Source organism: Mus musculus, chromosome 1, assembly GCF_000001635.26.
Source record: "Mus musculus strain C57BL/6J chromosome 1, GRCm38.p6 C57BL/6J".
NCBI classification, from domain to species: Eukaryota; Metazoa; Chordata; class Mammalia; order Rodentia; family Muridae; genus Mus; species Mus musculus.
In genome coordinates this window covers 139,990,976-140,008,398 of record NC_000067.6, presented here as the reverse complement: position 1 = coordinate 140,008,398, position 17,423 = coordinate 139,990,976, and the positions used below count along the sequence as shown (strand labels likewise).

Genomic DNA, 17,423 nt, shown 5'->3' with positions numbered 1-17,423 from the left:
AATTGGTCAAAAGTTCTCTATCTTTTTTGAGTCTTTTTGTGGTTTAGGTATCAGAGTAATTGTGGCTGCATACAATGAGTTGGGTAGTGTACCTTCTGTTTCTTTTTTGTGGAGTAGTTTGGGAAGAACTGGGATTAGATCTTCTTTGAAGATCTGATAGAACTCTGCACTAAACCCATCTGGTCCTGGGCTTTTTTGGCTGGGAGACTATTAATGACTGCTTCTATTTCTTTAGGGAATATAGGACTGTTTAGATTATTAACCTGATCTTGATTTAACTTTGGTACCTGGAATCTGTCTAGAAACTTGTCCATTTCATCCAGGTTTTCCAGTTTTGTTGAGTATAGCCTTTTGTAGAAGGATCTGATGGTGTTTTGAATTTCTTCAGGATCTGTTTTTATGTTTTCCTTTTCATTTCTGATTTTGTTCATTAGGATGCTTTCCCAGTGTCCTCTAGTGAGTCTGGCTAAGGGTTACCAATCTTGTTTGATTCTTTTAATAGTACTTCTTGTTTCTACTTGGTTGATTTCACCCCTGAGTCTGATTATTTCCTGCCTTCTACTCCTCTTGGGTGAATTTGCTTCCTTTTGTTCTAGAGCTTTTAGGTGTGTTGTCAGGCTGCTAATGTGTGCTCTCTCTAGTTTCTTTTTAGAGGCACTCAGAGCTATGAGTTTTCCTCTTAGAAATGCTTCCATTGTGTCCCATAAGTTTGGGTATGTTGTGGCTTCATTTTCATTAAACTCCAAAAAGTCCTTAACTTCTTTCTTTATTCCTTCCTTGACCGAGGTATCATTGAGAAGAGTGTTGTTCAGTTTCCATGTGAATGTTGGCTTTCTATTATTTATTTTGTTATTGAAGATCAGCCTTAGTCCATGGTGATCTGTTAGGATGCATGGGACAATTTCAATATTTTTGTATATGTTGAGGCTTGTTTTGTGACCAATTATGTGGTAAATTTTGGAGAAGGTACCATGAGGTGCTGAGAAGAAGGTATATCCTTTTGTTTTAGAATAAAATGTTCTGTAGATATCTGTTAAGTCCATTTGTTTCATAACTTCTGTTAGTTTCACTGTGTCCCTATTTAGTTTCTGTTTCCATGATCTGACCATTGTTGAAAGTGGTGTGTTGAAGTCTTCCACTATTGTTGTGTGAGGTGCAATGTGTGCTTTGAGCTTTACTAAAGTTTCTTTAATGAATGTGGCTTCCCTTGTATTTGGAGCATAGATATTCAAAATTGAAAGTTCTTCTTGGGAGATTTTATCTTTGATGAGTATGAAGTGCCCCTCCTTGTCTTTTTTTTTTATTACTTTGGGTTGGAAGTTGATTTTATTAGATATTATAATGGCTACTCCACCTTGTTTCTTTACACCATTTGCTTGGAAAATTGTTTTCCAGCCTTTCACTCTGAGGTAGTGTCTCTCTTTTTCCCTGAGATGTGTTTCCTATAGGCAGCAAAATGTTGTGCCTTGTTTGTATAGCCAGTTTGTTAGTCTATATCTTTTTATTGGGGAGTTGAGTCCATTGATGTTCAGAGATATTAAGGAAAAGTAATTGTTGCTTCCCGTTATTTTTGTTGTTAAAGTTGGCATTCTGTTTTGTGGCTGTCTTCTTTTAGGTTTGTTGAAGGATCTTCTTGCTTTTTCTAGGGTGTGGTTTTCATCCCTGTATTGGTTTTTTTTCTGTTATTATCCTTTGAAGGGCTGGATTCGTGAAAAGATAATGTGTGAATTTGGTTTTGTCGTGGAATACTTTGGTTTCTCCATCTATGATAATTGAGAGTTTGGCTGGGTACAGTAGCCTGGGCTGGCATTTGTGTTCCATTAGTGTCTGTATAACATCTTTCCAGGCTCTTCTGGCTTTCATAGTCTCTGGTGAAAAATCTGGTGTAATTCTGATTGGCTTGCCTTTATATGTTACTTGACCTTTTTCCCTTACTGCTTTTAGTATTCTATCTTTATTTAGTGCATTTGTTGTTCTGATTATTATGTGTTGGGAGGAATTTCTTTTCTGGTCCAGTCTATTTGGGGTTCTGTAGGCTTCTTGTATGTTCATGGGCATCTCTTTCTTTAGATTTGGGAAGTTTTCTTCTATAATTTTGTTGAAGATATTTGCTGGTCCTTTGAGTTGAAAATCTTCATTCTCATCCACTCCTATTATGCGTAGGTTTGGTCTTCTCATTGTGTCCTGGATTTCCTTGATGTTTTGAGTTAGGATCTTTTTGCATTTTCCATTTTCTTTGATTGTTGTGCCGATGTTCTCTATGGAATCTTCTCACCTGAGATTCTCTCTTCCATCTCTTGTATTCTGTTGCTGATGCTCGCATCTATGGTTCCAGATTTCTTTCCTAGGGTTTCTATCTCCAGCATTGCCTCACTTTGGGTTTTCTTTATTGTGTCTTCTTCCCATTTTTGTTCTAGTATGGTTTTGTTCATTTCCATCACCTGTTTGGATGTGTTTTCCTGTTTTTCTATAAGGACTTCTACCTGTTTGTTTGTGTTTTCCTGTTTTTCTTTAAGGACTTGTAACTCTTTAGCAGTGTTCTCCTGTATTTCTTTAAGTGAATTATTAAAGTCCTTCTTGATGTCCTCTACCATCATCATGAGATATGCTTTCAAATCCAGGTCTAGCTTTTAGGGTGTGTTGAGGTGCCCTGGACTGGGCGAAGTGGGAGTGCTGGGTTCTGATGATGGTGAGTGGTCTTGGTTTCTCTTAGTAAGATTCTTATGTTTACCTTTCGCCATCTGATAATCTATGGCATTAGTTTTTATAGTTGTCTCTGTTTAGAGATTGTTCCTCTGGTGATTTTGTTACCCTCTATCAGCAGACCTGGGAGACTAGCTCTCACCTTTGAGTTTCAGTGGTCAGAGCAGTCTCTGCAGGCAAGCTCTCCTCTTTCAGGGAAGGTGCACAGTTATCTGGCATTTGGACCTCCTCCTGGCCGAAGATGAAGGCCCAAAACAGGATCTTTCCCAGAAGCTCTGTTGCTTTGACCTGTCACAGAAGCCGTTGTTTCAGTAGTCCACACTCTCTCCTGTGTAGACTACTTTCCGCGGAGTCCTGAAACCAAGATGGCTCCCGCGGATCCTGAGGCAAAGGCCTCCCAGGCTGGGTGGACACCTGTCCTCTGGCCAGGAAGGTGGCCGGTTGTCTGGAGCTGAAAATGGCACCGCCTCAGGAGCTCTGTGGCTCTTGACTGTCCCAGAAGCTGCTAGCCTCTGTAGTCCACACTCTCACTTACAGACTGCCCACAGCGTAGTCCCAGAACAAAGGTGGCTACCGCGGAACCTGAGGCAGAAGCCTCCCAGGCCACCAGGCGGACACCTGTCTTCTGGCCCCGAAGGTGGCTGGTTGTCTCGAGTTCTTTCTTTTTTTTTTTTTTTAATTCGATATTAGCCCCCTATCAGATTTAGGATTGGTAAAGATCTATTCCCAATCTGTTGGTTGTCTTTTGGTCTTACTGACAGTGTCCTTTGCCTTACAGAAGCCTTGCAATTTTATGAAGTCCCATTTTTTGATTCTTTAGGAGTCTTACCCCTGTGCCCATATCTTCAAGGCTCTTCCCAAATTTCTCCTCTATATGTTTCAGTGTCTCTGGTTTTATGTGGAGTTCTTTGATCCACTTAAACATGAGCTTTGTACCAGGAGATAAGAATGGATCAATTCACATTCTTCTACATAACTACCAGTAGAGCCAGCACCATTTGTTGAAGATGCTGTCTTCTTTCCACTGGATGGTTTTAGCTTCTTTGTCAAAGATCAAGTGACCATAGGTGTGTGGGTTCATTTCTGGGTCTTCAGTTCTGTTCCATTGATCTACTTGTCTGTCACTGTACCAGTACCATGCAGTTTTTATCACAATTGCTCTGTAGAACTGCTTGAGTTCAGGCATGTTGATTCCACAGGCCCTTCTTGCTTTAAGAGTCTCCATCTCCATCAAGAAGTTAGGTGTATTTGTAATAGGGTTGCCATTATATGTTACTAACTCTTTTTCATTTGCAGCTTTAAATATTCTCTCAATGTATGTTTAGTGTTTTGACTATTATGTTCCAAGAGGACATTGTTTCCTGAAACAATGGTACAATTTATCTGATTTTCTGTATGTTTTTTTATTTGTTTGTTTTGTTTATTTTTTGTTTGTTTGTTTGTTTGTTTGTTTTTACTCTCACAGTCATGTCCGTCTTTAGGCTAAGAAAATCTTTTTCTATGTTGTAGTTCAAAATAATTTCTGTACCTCTGACATGGGCCTATTCTCTTTCCTCTATTCATATTATTTTTAGATATGGTCTTTTCATAATGTCCCAGATATTCTCTAAGATTGGTGCCAGGAAATTTTAGACCTTTCACTTTCCTTGTCTGATATATCCATTTCTTCTGTTTCATCTTAAACATCTGAAATTCTCCCATCCATCTTCCTCCCCTCCCCCACCTCAGGGAGTGTGGCAGCGTTGTAGAGACAGGCCCCAGGGCAGATGGAAACGACCCATCTGGATTTCCTCTGCTCTAGTATAGCACTGTCTGTCCCCATTACATCCATCTTTCAGGTTTTGTTAGTTTAATGTTTCAGGAATTCATGCTTAAATTCCAATATTTTGAATTTACATAATCACCTCAGTTTGGATTTTCTTTATTGATTTTACTTCTTTTGTTCATTTTTTCTCCCACTTTTATTTGACTTTTTCTGGGTTTCTTCATGTTCTTTATTATGACCTTTATCTTTTTTGTATAGTAATTTTTTTTATCCTTTCATTTGCTTATATTCCTAGGCTTTCTTTTTCTTTTTTCTTTTTTCTTTTCTTTTTTGTGGATATTTTCTTTATTTATATTTCAAATGTTATTCTTTTTCATGGTTTTCCCTGGAAACCCCCTATTCCGTCTCCCCAGTCTTTTTCTTACTCTTCAGCTATGTTATAATAAAAAGGTTCTGTTGTGGTTGGGTTGCTGTGGTCTAATGGAGACATACCATCCTGGCTGTTATGGATTGTTTATTTATTTATTTATTTATTTATTTATTTATATGCTGGCACTTAGGTTGTGGGATTTCAAAGATTATAGGCTTATGTTCTGATTTCTGTTTTTGCCTTTGTTTTTTATCTTGGTTGGTTGCAGTTTCTATTTTGTTTTGTCTTTGTTCCTTTGTTTCTGTTTCCTCTCTGGATATTAGAATAGTGTGATTGTATGTTGCTTAGTATGAATTTTTCTATAGAGATTATAAGTGGGACCCCTGGGGGGGTTCCATTTATAATGTGTTTCTAGCTTTATGGAGATGAGACCTAGGAATGGGAATCCACTAAGGGTCTGGGGGAGGGCACAAGGACATAGTATGTCCCACTGGGGTGTATTTATAGTGTCTCAGAATACGTGCAGAGAATAAAGAGATATTACTCCAGAAGGACTACTTTAGAGGCAGTGATGAAATTAGTGGATTAGATCTGGAGAAACAGAAGAAAAGGTTAAAATCTATAGTTAGTTTACCTATTTCCCAGGTAAGAGTGAATTGTGGGTTAACAGGAAATGCCTGCTAGGTTGTGTTGTAGAAAAAAAGAATGAGTGGAGTTTGGAGAAAGTTTAGGAGAGGGAAGATCTCTGAGATCTACTAGAAGTACAGTGGATGCTACAGTGGATGCTACAGTGGTTGCTACACGGATTCTGTTGCAACAGTGCTGATGAGATTCTGGAGTTTTATCCGAAAGAACAGAGGGAGAAGTGAAGATCTTAGTCATCTAACTTGTTTCTATGACAGGGGTGACTTGCATCTTAGCAGGGAAGGCCTGAAGGAGTTAGGGGTCCTCAAAAGGCAACATGTATCATTAAAGAAGTTAAGAGGGTTGGGAAATGTGTTTTGTTTTGTTTTGCTTTTGTTGAAACAGGATGTTACCCTGTAGCACTAGCTATCTCGGAACACACTATGTAGACAATGTTGCCCTAAAATTACAGAGCTCTCTCAATCTCCCTCTGTATTCCAGATAGTGGAATAAAAGCCATGTTCTGCAACATCTAACTCATCTATAGTTTATAAAGACCTTACAGTTTAATGTTTCTCAACTTTCCTAGTGCTGTCACGCTTTAATATAGTTCCTTATGTTTTGGTGGCCACCAACCATAAAATTATTTCATTGCTACTTTTATAACTATAATTTTGCTACAATTATGAATTTTAATGTAAATATTTTTGGAGAGAGAAGTTTACCAACAGAATTGTGGCCCAGAAGTTGGAAGGCACTGTTGTAGTTTGTTTCTCCTCACTGTTTGTATTAGTCAAGGTTCTCTAGAGTCACAGAACTTATGGATAATCTCTATATAAAAGAATTTTATAAAATAAAGTAAAGAAATTTATTTATGATTTATAGTCTGCAGTCCAATTCCCAACAATGGTTCAGTAGTAGGTGTGAATGGAAGTCTAAGGATCTAGCAGTTACTCAGACCCACAGGGCAAGCAAGAGAAGGAACTAGAGCCAGACTCCCTTCTTCCAATGTCCTTATATGGTCTCCAGCAGAAGGTGTAGCCCAGATTAAAGGTGTGTACTACCACACCTTTAATCCCAGATGACCTTGAACTCGGGAGATCTCCCTGTCTTAATCTTTTGGAATCCATAGCCACTATGCCTCAAGATCTCCATACCAAGATTCATATCAGAAACTTCTATCTCCCAGCCTCCAGATTAGGGTTACTGGTGAGCCTTCCAATTCTGGATTGTAGTTCATTCCAAATATAGTCAAGTTGACAACCAGGAATAGCCACTACACTGTTTTTAAATACTGTTTCCCTGACCATGACTACCACCTCAGCCTGTGTATTTGTCTCTACCATGAGATGCTAACCCAGGATTTTAGCTTTAGGTTGTTTTCAGAAAATATAATAATTGGTATGCCTGGTCAGGTTTTTCCCAACCCCCAAACTGCAGATGGTCTAACTCCTCTTGATCTAAAATAATATCCTCATATTCTCTGACCTAGGTTGTATAAAAATGGGCCTCCTGAAGTTCAGCAACAAAGTATAACTTACTGTATACTGTATTACTTAATTGATTATGAGATGAATAAATCATGTAAGCTAAGCACACATCTGTTCACAAAGCCTAAAGCTCTACAAAACCTGTAATATCCTTACAATTACACAATAAGACTCTGTAGTATAAAAACTGCTACCAACTTTTATTTTTTATAAATAATGAATATAAATGCAATGCAGTTTTGTTGTTGTTGTTGTTGTTTTTTTTTTTTTTTTTTTTTGGTTGGTTGGTTGGTTGGTTTTTGGGTTTTTTGTTTCTTTGGTTTTTTTGTTTGTTTGTTTGTTTTTGCCCCAGTTCCAAAGTCTTTATTGTTTTAGGAAATATAATCCATCTCCAGTGGGATGGAAAGCTATGTTTAAAAGCCCAACAATAGTGCCAAAAGAGGACACTAGTTTATTCACGTGTGCTCATACAACAATCATGGGCACAAGACTTCAATCAGTTCTTCAGGCTTAAACTATAGACCAATCTCCTTCTCAGTACTCTCCACTGAACTGCTGATGTTCAGACCAACGTGAATTCAAAAATCCCCATGAATAGTGCCTGGTTTGGAATCAGCTAGATTGGTCTCTTCCAGCATCACTTGGCCTGTTTTCACCAGATTGAGCCCCTCCCAGACCATGGGCCCCATGGGCCCCATGTGAGTTCGTGTACTTCACTAGCCCAGAGAAGGAAGAATGGTTTATCAGGTCAATGTAGTGCTGCTTCAGGTGGTCTGCAGAAGCCAGAAGGAATTTCACAGCATTGAGGCAGAATCTTTTCTGCTAGAAGTGCTTGATGATCTTTCCGACCAGTCTGTGCTGCATGGCAAAGAAGGTACACTCCAGGTTGGCTCCATGGTCCAAAAGCCAGCAGGTTAGCTGGTGTTTGTGATGAGTTCTGGGAGCAAAAAGCAGCAATGCAGTTATTAAACGTCTTTTAAAATTAATAATAAAAAGGAAGTAAAGAGGGAGAGTGGACTGGATTCACTGGTAATGTGTGCAAGATTATGGGGAGAAAAGCTGCATCAAATATTTTGTAAGGATTCTACTGAAGATCCAGGAATGATAACTTGAGATTGGATTCGGAACAGAGGAGGGAGTGATGGTGAGGGTATTCAGTTAGCTTACCTGATCTTCTACCTTGATCAGCTGTTATATCCATAGTGATTGCATCCTAATGTCAGAGGCTGAAAATAAGATGTGTTGAGAATAGAGAATTTGGATTAGAAGATATTTTTTATACTTTAGGGATGGGGTCAGAGAAGAAGGAGACACAAGAGCATGTTTTCTACTATAGAACCTAAGATGAGACTGTGAAAAGTAGATTTGGGGAAGGAGAGAGAGAATTGAAGTTCTGCAGCTAGCCACCTGTTTCCCTTATGCTTTTAACTAACTTATCATCAGCCAGGGCTGACCGCAAACTCATGCAGACTGCCCTGGCTTGAACTCAGTGAAGATACTCTTCTTTCAGACACCAGAATGCTGAGATGTCAGACAAGTTACCATTGTATACTTCAAATAACTTTCAAGTAACTCTTCATGGAAATAAAGTCTTCAAATAACAGTATGAGTTGCATACTATTATACTGTACCTTGGATTATTTTCACCTAGCATATTAATCTTACCACCAGTACAAAAATTAACAACCAAAAAATATAGTTTACTTCATATAGAACAGATATCTGCACATTTATACATGACAACTTCTGAGCTCTTTCTCCAATATTTTGGGAAATCTGAGAAGAAACATGAATCCTTCTTTACAAGTTCAATAGAAACTAGCACTGACTCCACTTTATCACAGTGTCCTCCAAGTTAGTCTTAATTTTCAATCAGAACCTCTTGTCCATTCATAATTCTTTGCACCCTGTGTTCAAGTGTACTAGGTCTTAGATGTTCAGGATTTGTCCTAGATTGTCTAAGTTATTATCATCAAATGTTTCATAGATGTCTTCACTGTAACAAGGCTGTTTTTACATGTCTAGGTAATTAACCCACATGAGCTCTGAGACAGACAGTCCCATTGCCTGGTTGTCAGAATCTATCAGAAAGTTGTTGTCACCCTCATAAGTGAAGCCTGATGAGATTGTCCCCTTCACACTTTCTCCTCTGCTGGACATTGTCCTCCCTGAACAAACTGCTCTCACAGTGTCCTTGTGATGTTGCTCATTGTCCCTGCTATTACTATAGTTATCTTTCTTCCAACGTGTTTCTATCTTATCTTTCATGACTTTCCGTCATGGTTTTTGATTCCGAAATGAGACTATTAGTTAATATAACTGTTGAATATTTTCATTTGTTTTACTGTCTGTTTTACTGTTAGATACTAATATCACATGTGAAGGGTTTTTTCAAACACTTTTGGAATTATTAAATATACATAGGAGTCTCCAAATATTCTGTCAGCTTTAAATCTCTTCTTGATCCCAAGATAATCTGGCAATAATTTCTCCTCCAACTACCACTGGGTTAAATTTTTTTTTGTATTTTCATTTATTTGTATAACATAATAAAATCGAGGGAAAAAAAGATGTTTAAAACCAAACCAAAATCTAAATTTATGAAACATTCATGATTTCACTTGAAATCCTTTAAAGCCTCAAGAATGAAATGAGTGGCTGGAGGTGAACCAGCAAATACGGACATTAGCTGCTCTTTCAGGGGACCTGATCTTAGTACCCTGCTCTCACATTCCAGTTCAAAAGAATGATTTCCCCCCTAGGATCCTCTGCATCTCCAGTTTGAAGTTTCCACTGCCATCTTCTGACATCTCAGGGCATTATGCATGTAGGTGGTGTCCAGACACTATTTCAGGAAAATAATTCTATAGAGATTAAAAATAAATAAAAAATATTCACTATAATGGATTTTCAGCTTTGCTTTTGATCTTGCTGAAAAAAGACAGCAGTCAGGTTTGCTTGCATCAATATGTTCATAGACATCATGGAAAACAAGGAAGCAACCCCCCACCCCTGCCTAGAATTAGAACAACAAAATGGTTTTTTATTTCCCTATTGTCATTGCAGGTTTTTTCTATGATTGTTATGACAGATTACCACAAAATTAGTAATGGAAAGTAGGAAATTTTCCCCTTACACTGTTGGAGACACGAGATTCAAACATAATATCACAGGACTGCAAAATACTGTCAGGGCTGGATTCTTTATTTATTCCATCAGGGACCATTCACAGGCCTAGTCCCTGTTGCAAAATGCTACTTGGTTTGGTGACTGAGGACCATTGTCCTCCAACTTCAAGTTTAATGGTGTGTTGTGTTGTATTTTAGCATTTCTCTTCCATCTCCCTACTGCCATCATAGTCTTTCCTACTGTCAATGGAGACAATGAAAAAAGTTCCTATCTCAAAATCATTAATTACAATTCTAAAGTTACTTTGACATGCAAAGTATCCTTAATGGTAATTGTGGCTTAAAATGTAGCATCAGTTATAGACACCATTGAACCTATAAAATAATTAACAGCAAAAGAACCAGACTTGTTAATTTTCCATATTCTAAATTGAAAATAATATTTTAATGCATATAGTCTCATTATAATTTTTTTCCACTTTCTCCCAGATCCTACTCACCTCCAGTATTCCTTGGTTCTCTCTCTCTCTCTCTCCCTCTCTCTCTCTTTCTCTCTCTTTCTCTCTCTCTCTCTCTCTCTCTCTCTCACACACACACACACACACATATACACTTTTCCATTAGAAAACAAAAATGCAAATAAACTGGCAATAAACTTTTAAAAAGTGGAATAGGATATCTTGGGATTGAAAATCAATAAAAACTAGAGGATTTTGTGCTATGCTCATTTAGAACAGGTGCAAAATTGGTAAAGATATTGATCAACAGTCTGAGTAGACTGCATAAACACTGTGATAAATGATCTACCAATCATTGCTGATGCAGCCACAACCTGCTCTGGAGAGTGTAAGATGCCACAGGAGGCTCATTTAGGTACTAACCACCTCAAGTGACTATGTACTTAAAGAATGTTATGTTCATTTCAAGAATCCTGTATAAAAGCGGTAAACATATTCACCTGTGCCCACTGGAAAATGAAGATTATATGAAAGTCTGAGGACTGAAGTAATAAAGATATTCCTAGCCTAAACCATGCCTCCTTTTGTTACTTTCTTAAATGAAATCGCAGTGAGCTAATTTAACTTATTGATATCCTAGGAAAAGTCTGATTCTCCCTTTCTAATTCGTTGAAGCATTGAGTTGGAATTTTGATGGGGATTGCATTGAATATGTAGATTGCTTTCCACAAGCTAGCCATTTTTACTATACTGATCCTGCCGATCCATGAGCATAGGAGATCTTTCCATCTTCTGAGATCTTCTTTGATTTCTTTCTTCAGAGACTTAAAGTTCTTATCATACAGATCTTTCACTTCCTTAGTTAAAGTCACACCAAATTCATCTGGAATAACAAAAACCTAGGATACCAAACTCTTCTCAATGATAAAAGAACCTTTGTTGGAATCACCATGCCTGAAGTAAAGCTGTACTACAGAGCAATTGTGGAAAAAAAAAACAAAAAAACAACAACAACAAAAAAAACTGCATGGTACTGGTACAGCGACAGACAAGTAGACCAATGGAATTGAATTGAAGACCCAGAAATGAACCCACACACTTAGGGTCACTTGAACTTTGACAAGGGAGCTAAAACCATCCAGTGGAAAAAAGACAGCATTTTCCACAAATGGTGCTGACACAACTGGCAGTTATCATATAGAAGAATGTGAATTGATCCATTCTTACCTCCTTGTACTAAGATCAAGTCTAAGTGGATCAAGGAACTCCACATAAAACCAGAGACACTGAAACATATAGAGGAGAAACTGAGGAAAAGCCTTGAAGGTATGGGCACAGAGGAAAAATTCCTGAACAGAACAGCAATGGCTTGTGCTGTAAGATTGAGAATTGACAAATGGGACCTCATAAAATTGCAAAGCTTCTGTTAGGCAAAGTACACTGTCAATAAGACAAAAATGCCACCAATAGATTGGGAAAGGATCTTTACCAATCCTAATTCAGATAGAGGAATAATACCCAATATATACAAAAAACTCAAGAAGGTGGACTCCACAAAATCAAATAACCCTATTTTAAAATGGGGTACAGAGCTAAACAAAGAATTTTCAAATGAGGAATACCTAATAGCTGAGAAGCACCTGAAAAAAAAAAGTTCAAAATCCTTAGTCATCAGGGAAATCAAATTAAACCAACCCTGAGATTCCACCTTACACTATTCAGAATGGCTAAGATCAAAAATTCAGGTGACAGCAAATGCTGGCGAGGATGGGGAGAAAGAGGGATACTCCTCCATTGTTGGTGAGATTGCAAGCTGGTACAACCACTCTGGAAATCAGTCTGGTGGTTCCTCAGAAAATTAGACATAGTACTACTAGAAAATCCAGCAATACCTCTTTTGAGCATATACCCAGAAGATGTTCCAACTTGTAATAAGGACACATGTTCCACTATGTTCATAGCAGTCTTATTTATAATAGCCAGAATCTGGAAAGAACCCAGATATTCCTCAACAGAGGAATGGATACAGAAAATATGGTACATTTCCACAATGGAGTACTACTCAGCAATTCAAAACAATGAATTCATGAAATTCTTAGGCAAATGGATGCATCTGGAGGATGTCATCCTGTTTGAGGTAACCCAATCACAAAAGAACACACGTGATATGCACTCACTGATAAGTGGATATTAGCTCAGAAACTTAGAATACCCAAGATACAATTTGCAAAGCACATGATACTCAAGAAGGAGGAAGAACAGAGTTTAGATACTTCTCTCCTTCTTAGAATGTGGAACAAAACTACCCATGGAAGGAGTTACAGAGACAAAGTTCAGAGCTGAAATGGAAGGAAAGACCATCCAGACCCAACCCCACACGGGGATCCATCCCATATACAACCACCAAACCCAGACACTATTGCATATGCCAGAAAGATTTTGCTGACAGGACCCTGGCATAGTTCAATCTTATGAGTCTATGCCAATGCCTGGCAAATACAGAAGTGGATTCTCACAGTCATCTATTGGATGGAACACAGGGCCCCTAATGAAGGTGCTAGAGAAATTAACCAAGGAGCTGCAGGGGTCTGCATCCCTATAGGAGGAATAACGATATGAACTAACCAGTACCCCCCAGAGTTGTGTCTCTAGTTGCACATGTAGCAGAGTTGGCCCTAGTTTGCCATCAATGGAGGAGAGGTCCTTTGTATTGTGAAGATCATATGCCCCAGTAAAGGTGAATGCCAAGGCCAGCAAGTGGAAGTTGGTGGATTTAGGTGCAGGCCGGGGGGAGTGTAGGGAGTGTATAGGGGGGTTTGGGGATAGCATTTGAAATGTAAATGAAGAAAATATCTATCTATCTATCTATCTATCTATCTATCTATCTATCTATCATCTATTGAAATTTGCCCTCTAAAAAAAAGAAAAGAAAAATATAATTCTCAAATTTGTTAAAGAAGATCATTTAGTATAAAAGGAATTACAATTTTTAAACCATGTGACAATGTACAAAATTTTTTTTCAAAAAATTTCTCTCATAAAATAAAAACTAAAATGAATGAGGAAGCTTAAGGAAATTTGTTTTTATACATATTTGTTGAAATTACTTTTAATATATTGCATGAGGTTTCCTGAAGCAGAAACATACTTCATGAAATAGTGATATTATTCTCATGCTATAGTACAATTATAAGTAATAATCACAAATAATTACATATATAATAAAAGTAATCATATGTTACATATAAACGTAATATAATGAACAATAGATCATTTCAATTAAAGGTACGAGAATAGCTCCATATGATTCCATATTCATGCTATATTTTAGTTTCAGTGAAAATTATAAATAAGCAGTTATCATATTTGATATTAACAAATGTCTCTAATCCTCTTTTCTGTTGGGGTATCAGCCATAACTTGATTTCATATGAAATGACATTCTCACAAACCAAAGTTTTCTCTTGTTTCATTTTCTTGTCCCACACCCCCACTGTTCTTTCAATTCATCAAAAGTAATTTACTAATCAGGTTTTTTATGTCTGATATGAGTGCTTTTCTGGTTATTTATTTATTTATTTATTTATTTTTGACAAACTTCTTAAGCTTTCTTCGATGAGGAGGACGAGATTCCTGAGTGGTTTAAAGGGCCACTTTGTGATTTTCCACAATTCAAATACGGACATCTATATGATGAAGAAAGGTGGAGACACTACTTCCCAGTACCTACAGGAAATAAGTACAGCTATTACTGTGACAACGGGTTTTCACCACCTTCTGGGCATTCCTGGGACTACCTTTATTGCACAGCACAAGGGTGGGAGCCTGAAGTACCATGCATCAGTAAGCCAATGTCTTTGTATTTAACTATGTTTAACTCTTTTAAAGAGAAAGCACATACATAATTACAGTTAAGTTTCTCATGACAAACATAAGACCAACAAAAAAACGTGTGAGCAAAAAGGCTGTTTCGGTCCTTTGGGAGCAGCTTTTCATGAAATGTACACACACAATAGGGACTATGGAAATGCCTTTAACACTTGCATATTTTATTTATACAAACTAAAGATACATGCTAATCATTTAAACATTTGTGGTTAATTTTATTTCTGAATGCCATGAACGCTCATTACACAGTTGTAATGATAACATTTTAACTTGAACAAATGAAAGCTTATAATTTTTTTTTAATTTTTAATTTTTATGTTTCTTAGGGCAATGTGTTTTCCACTATGTGGAGAATGGAGAATCTTCATACTGGGAAAAAATATATATACAGGGTCAGTCTATAAAAGTCCAGTGTTACAATGGCTATAGTCTTCAAAGTGATCAAGACATAATGACATGTACAGAGAATGGCTGGTCCCCTCCTCCCAAATGCATCCGTATCAGTAAGTAACCAGCCCTTACATCACAAGATTCTCATGACTCTCTGTCCCTTCTGTATTAACTGTGACAAAATGCTTCATTGTTTTCAGTGTGGATAAGTGAATACTGAAGTTATTTGATAAGTATATACCACAGTGAACACTCCTAGTAGATCTTAAGCCATAATAGAACAAAACATTTAGCAAACTTAATTTTGTAGTACTATGTGCTTTGAAATTTCTTTGTGATTTGACTCAAGACAATTATAAAATTGTAGTTTACAATAAAATAAATTAGCTAAACACATCATTCATATATAAACACTTTACAGAACTGCTAATTGATTCTGAATTGTCTGTGATGTGTTACTGGGAAGAATATTCTTAAATACTGTGCATAGTCCAGTTTTGATGTTTTTCTCCAATCTTTGTACCAATATGTTTATGTTGTCTCAATTTTTTTTGTTTTTGTGTATCCTTGAAAATGTCTGAGGTTTTGTTTGTTTGTTTGTTTGTTTGTTTGTTCGAGACAGGGTTTCTCTGTGTAGCCCTGGCTGTCCCGGAACTCACTTTGTAGACCAGGCTGGCCTCGAACTCAGAAATCTGCCTGCCTCTGCCTCCTGAGTGCTGGGATTAAAGGTATGCGCCACCACCCTGGCTAAATGTCTGAGCTTTGTTTCATTTATTTTTTTTTAAATAAACATCTATAAAATGTAACAACATCATAGTGTCATATACATTCCTTTTAATATCATTTGGGATTTTAAAATATAATCCTAAGTCAATTTATAGTTAACCATTTTTCAAATTCAGGTTTTTTTCTAATTTACACTTTAGTAATTATAATTATCTAAGAAAAAAATCATCTTTCTTCATGAGTCAGTTCACAACTATTTAGGGTTCAGAAAAATGCATGTGATTCTATGGCTAGAACCCCATCTAGAACCAGTCTTTTTTGGGGGGATAATGAATTTTAATTTTAATCTTAATTACATTTTATCAAATGATACTTTTGTCTGAATATTATAGTACTATTTAGCAAAGAAAACCATAGAAACAATAAACATAGAGATGAAATAATAATTAAATTTTAAGACACATCTACTTCCCAATTTAATAAACCCAGTGATTTTTAGAAGCAATATGGTGAAGACAAATATAGATTCATTTAAACTCTTTTAGTTTTGACTTCATGAAACATCCTCCATGTTTATTTTCAGACAGAAGCTTAGAGCTCAGTGACAACCCAAGTTCCTCAGGACTGCTGGGCTTAGATGACCACAGCATGTTAGAGCTTTTACTCTGGAAGGTTCATCAGGCTTCTAAGAACATACCAGAGGATCCCACAATACCTCTCCTGGGCATATATCCAGAAGATGCCCCAACTGGTAAGAAGGACACATACTCCAATATGTTCATAGCAGCCTTATTTATAATAGCCAGAAGCTGGAAAGAACCCAGATGCCCCTCAACAGAGGAATGGATACAGAAAATGTGGTACATTTACACAATAGAACCAGTCTTACGAGGAATTTTTTCCCCTTCTTCTTCAGCCTAAGTTCAATTCTAGTATTCTAGTTATTAAAATTTCCTTTGGTCACTGTTGTGTTTTGTTTCTACTATATGACATCAACTGATAATACATTGTGGGGCTTCATTTGTTTGCTTGCTTCTTGTTTTCATTCTAATATTTTTAATTTTTTCTTTTATTCTTATTTCTTTGGTTTTTTTTTCCTCATGCAATATATTCTGATCACAGCCATACTTCCCTCCATTCCTCCCAGTCCGCTCCATTACAATCTTCTCCATATAAGCTGTTCTTCATTTCCCTTCAGAAAAGAGTAGGCATCATAGGGATATCAGCTGAATACACCATAGCAGAATACAATAACACTTGGTAGAAATCGCCATATCAAAGCTGGAGAAGGCAACCCAGTAGGCAGAAAATGGTCCCAAGAACAGGCAAAGGAGTCAGAGATTCTCCCACTCCCACTGTTAGGAGTCCCACAAAATACCCAAAATAAGAGACCACAGTGTGTGCATACACTAGCAAGATTTTGCTGAAAGGACCCTAATATAGCTGTCTCTTGTGAGACTATGCCGGGGCCTAGCATACACATAAGTGGATGCTCACAGTCAGCTATTGGATGGATCACAGGGCCCCCAATGGAGGAGCTAGAGAAAGTACCCAAGGAGCTAAAGGGATCTGCAACCCTATACGTGGAACAACATTATGAACTAACCAATACCCCAGAGCTCTTGACTCTAGCTGCATATGTATCAAAAATGTCCTAGTCGGCCATCACTGGAAAGACTTGCAAACTTTATATGCCCCAGTACAGGGGAATGCCAGGGGCAAAAAGTGGGAGTGGGTGGGTAAGGGAGTGGGGTGAGGGTATGGGGGACTTTTGGGATAGCATTGGAAATGTAAATGAGGAAAATACCTAATAAAAATATATAAAAAAATTTAAATGAAAAAAAAAAAAAGAAGAGAGACCACATTGTATAATCAGACCCA

General features: G+C 37.4%; 1 non-coding gene across 1 annotated transcript; it reads right to left on the bottom strand.

Moving 5' to 3' along the window:
• Positions 1-4,432: 4,432 nt before the first annotated feature.
• On the bottom strand, positions 4,433-4,574 carry Gm26048. Its single transcript, XR_003949247.1, has one exon. It is a non-coding gene; the product is annotated as a small nucleolar RNA SNORA55 (small nucleolar RNA).
• Between the last annotated feature and the right edge of the window lie 12,849 nt (positions 4,575-17,423).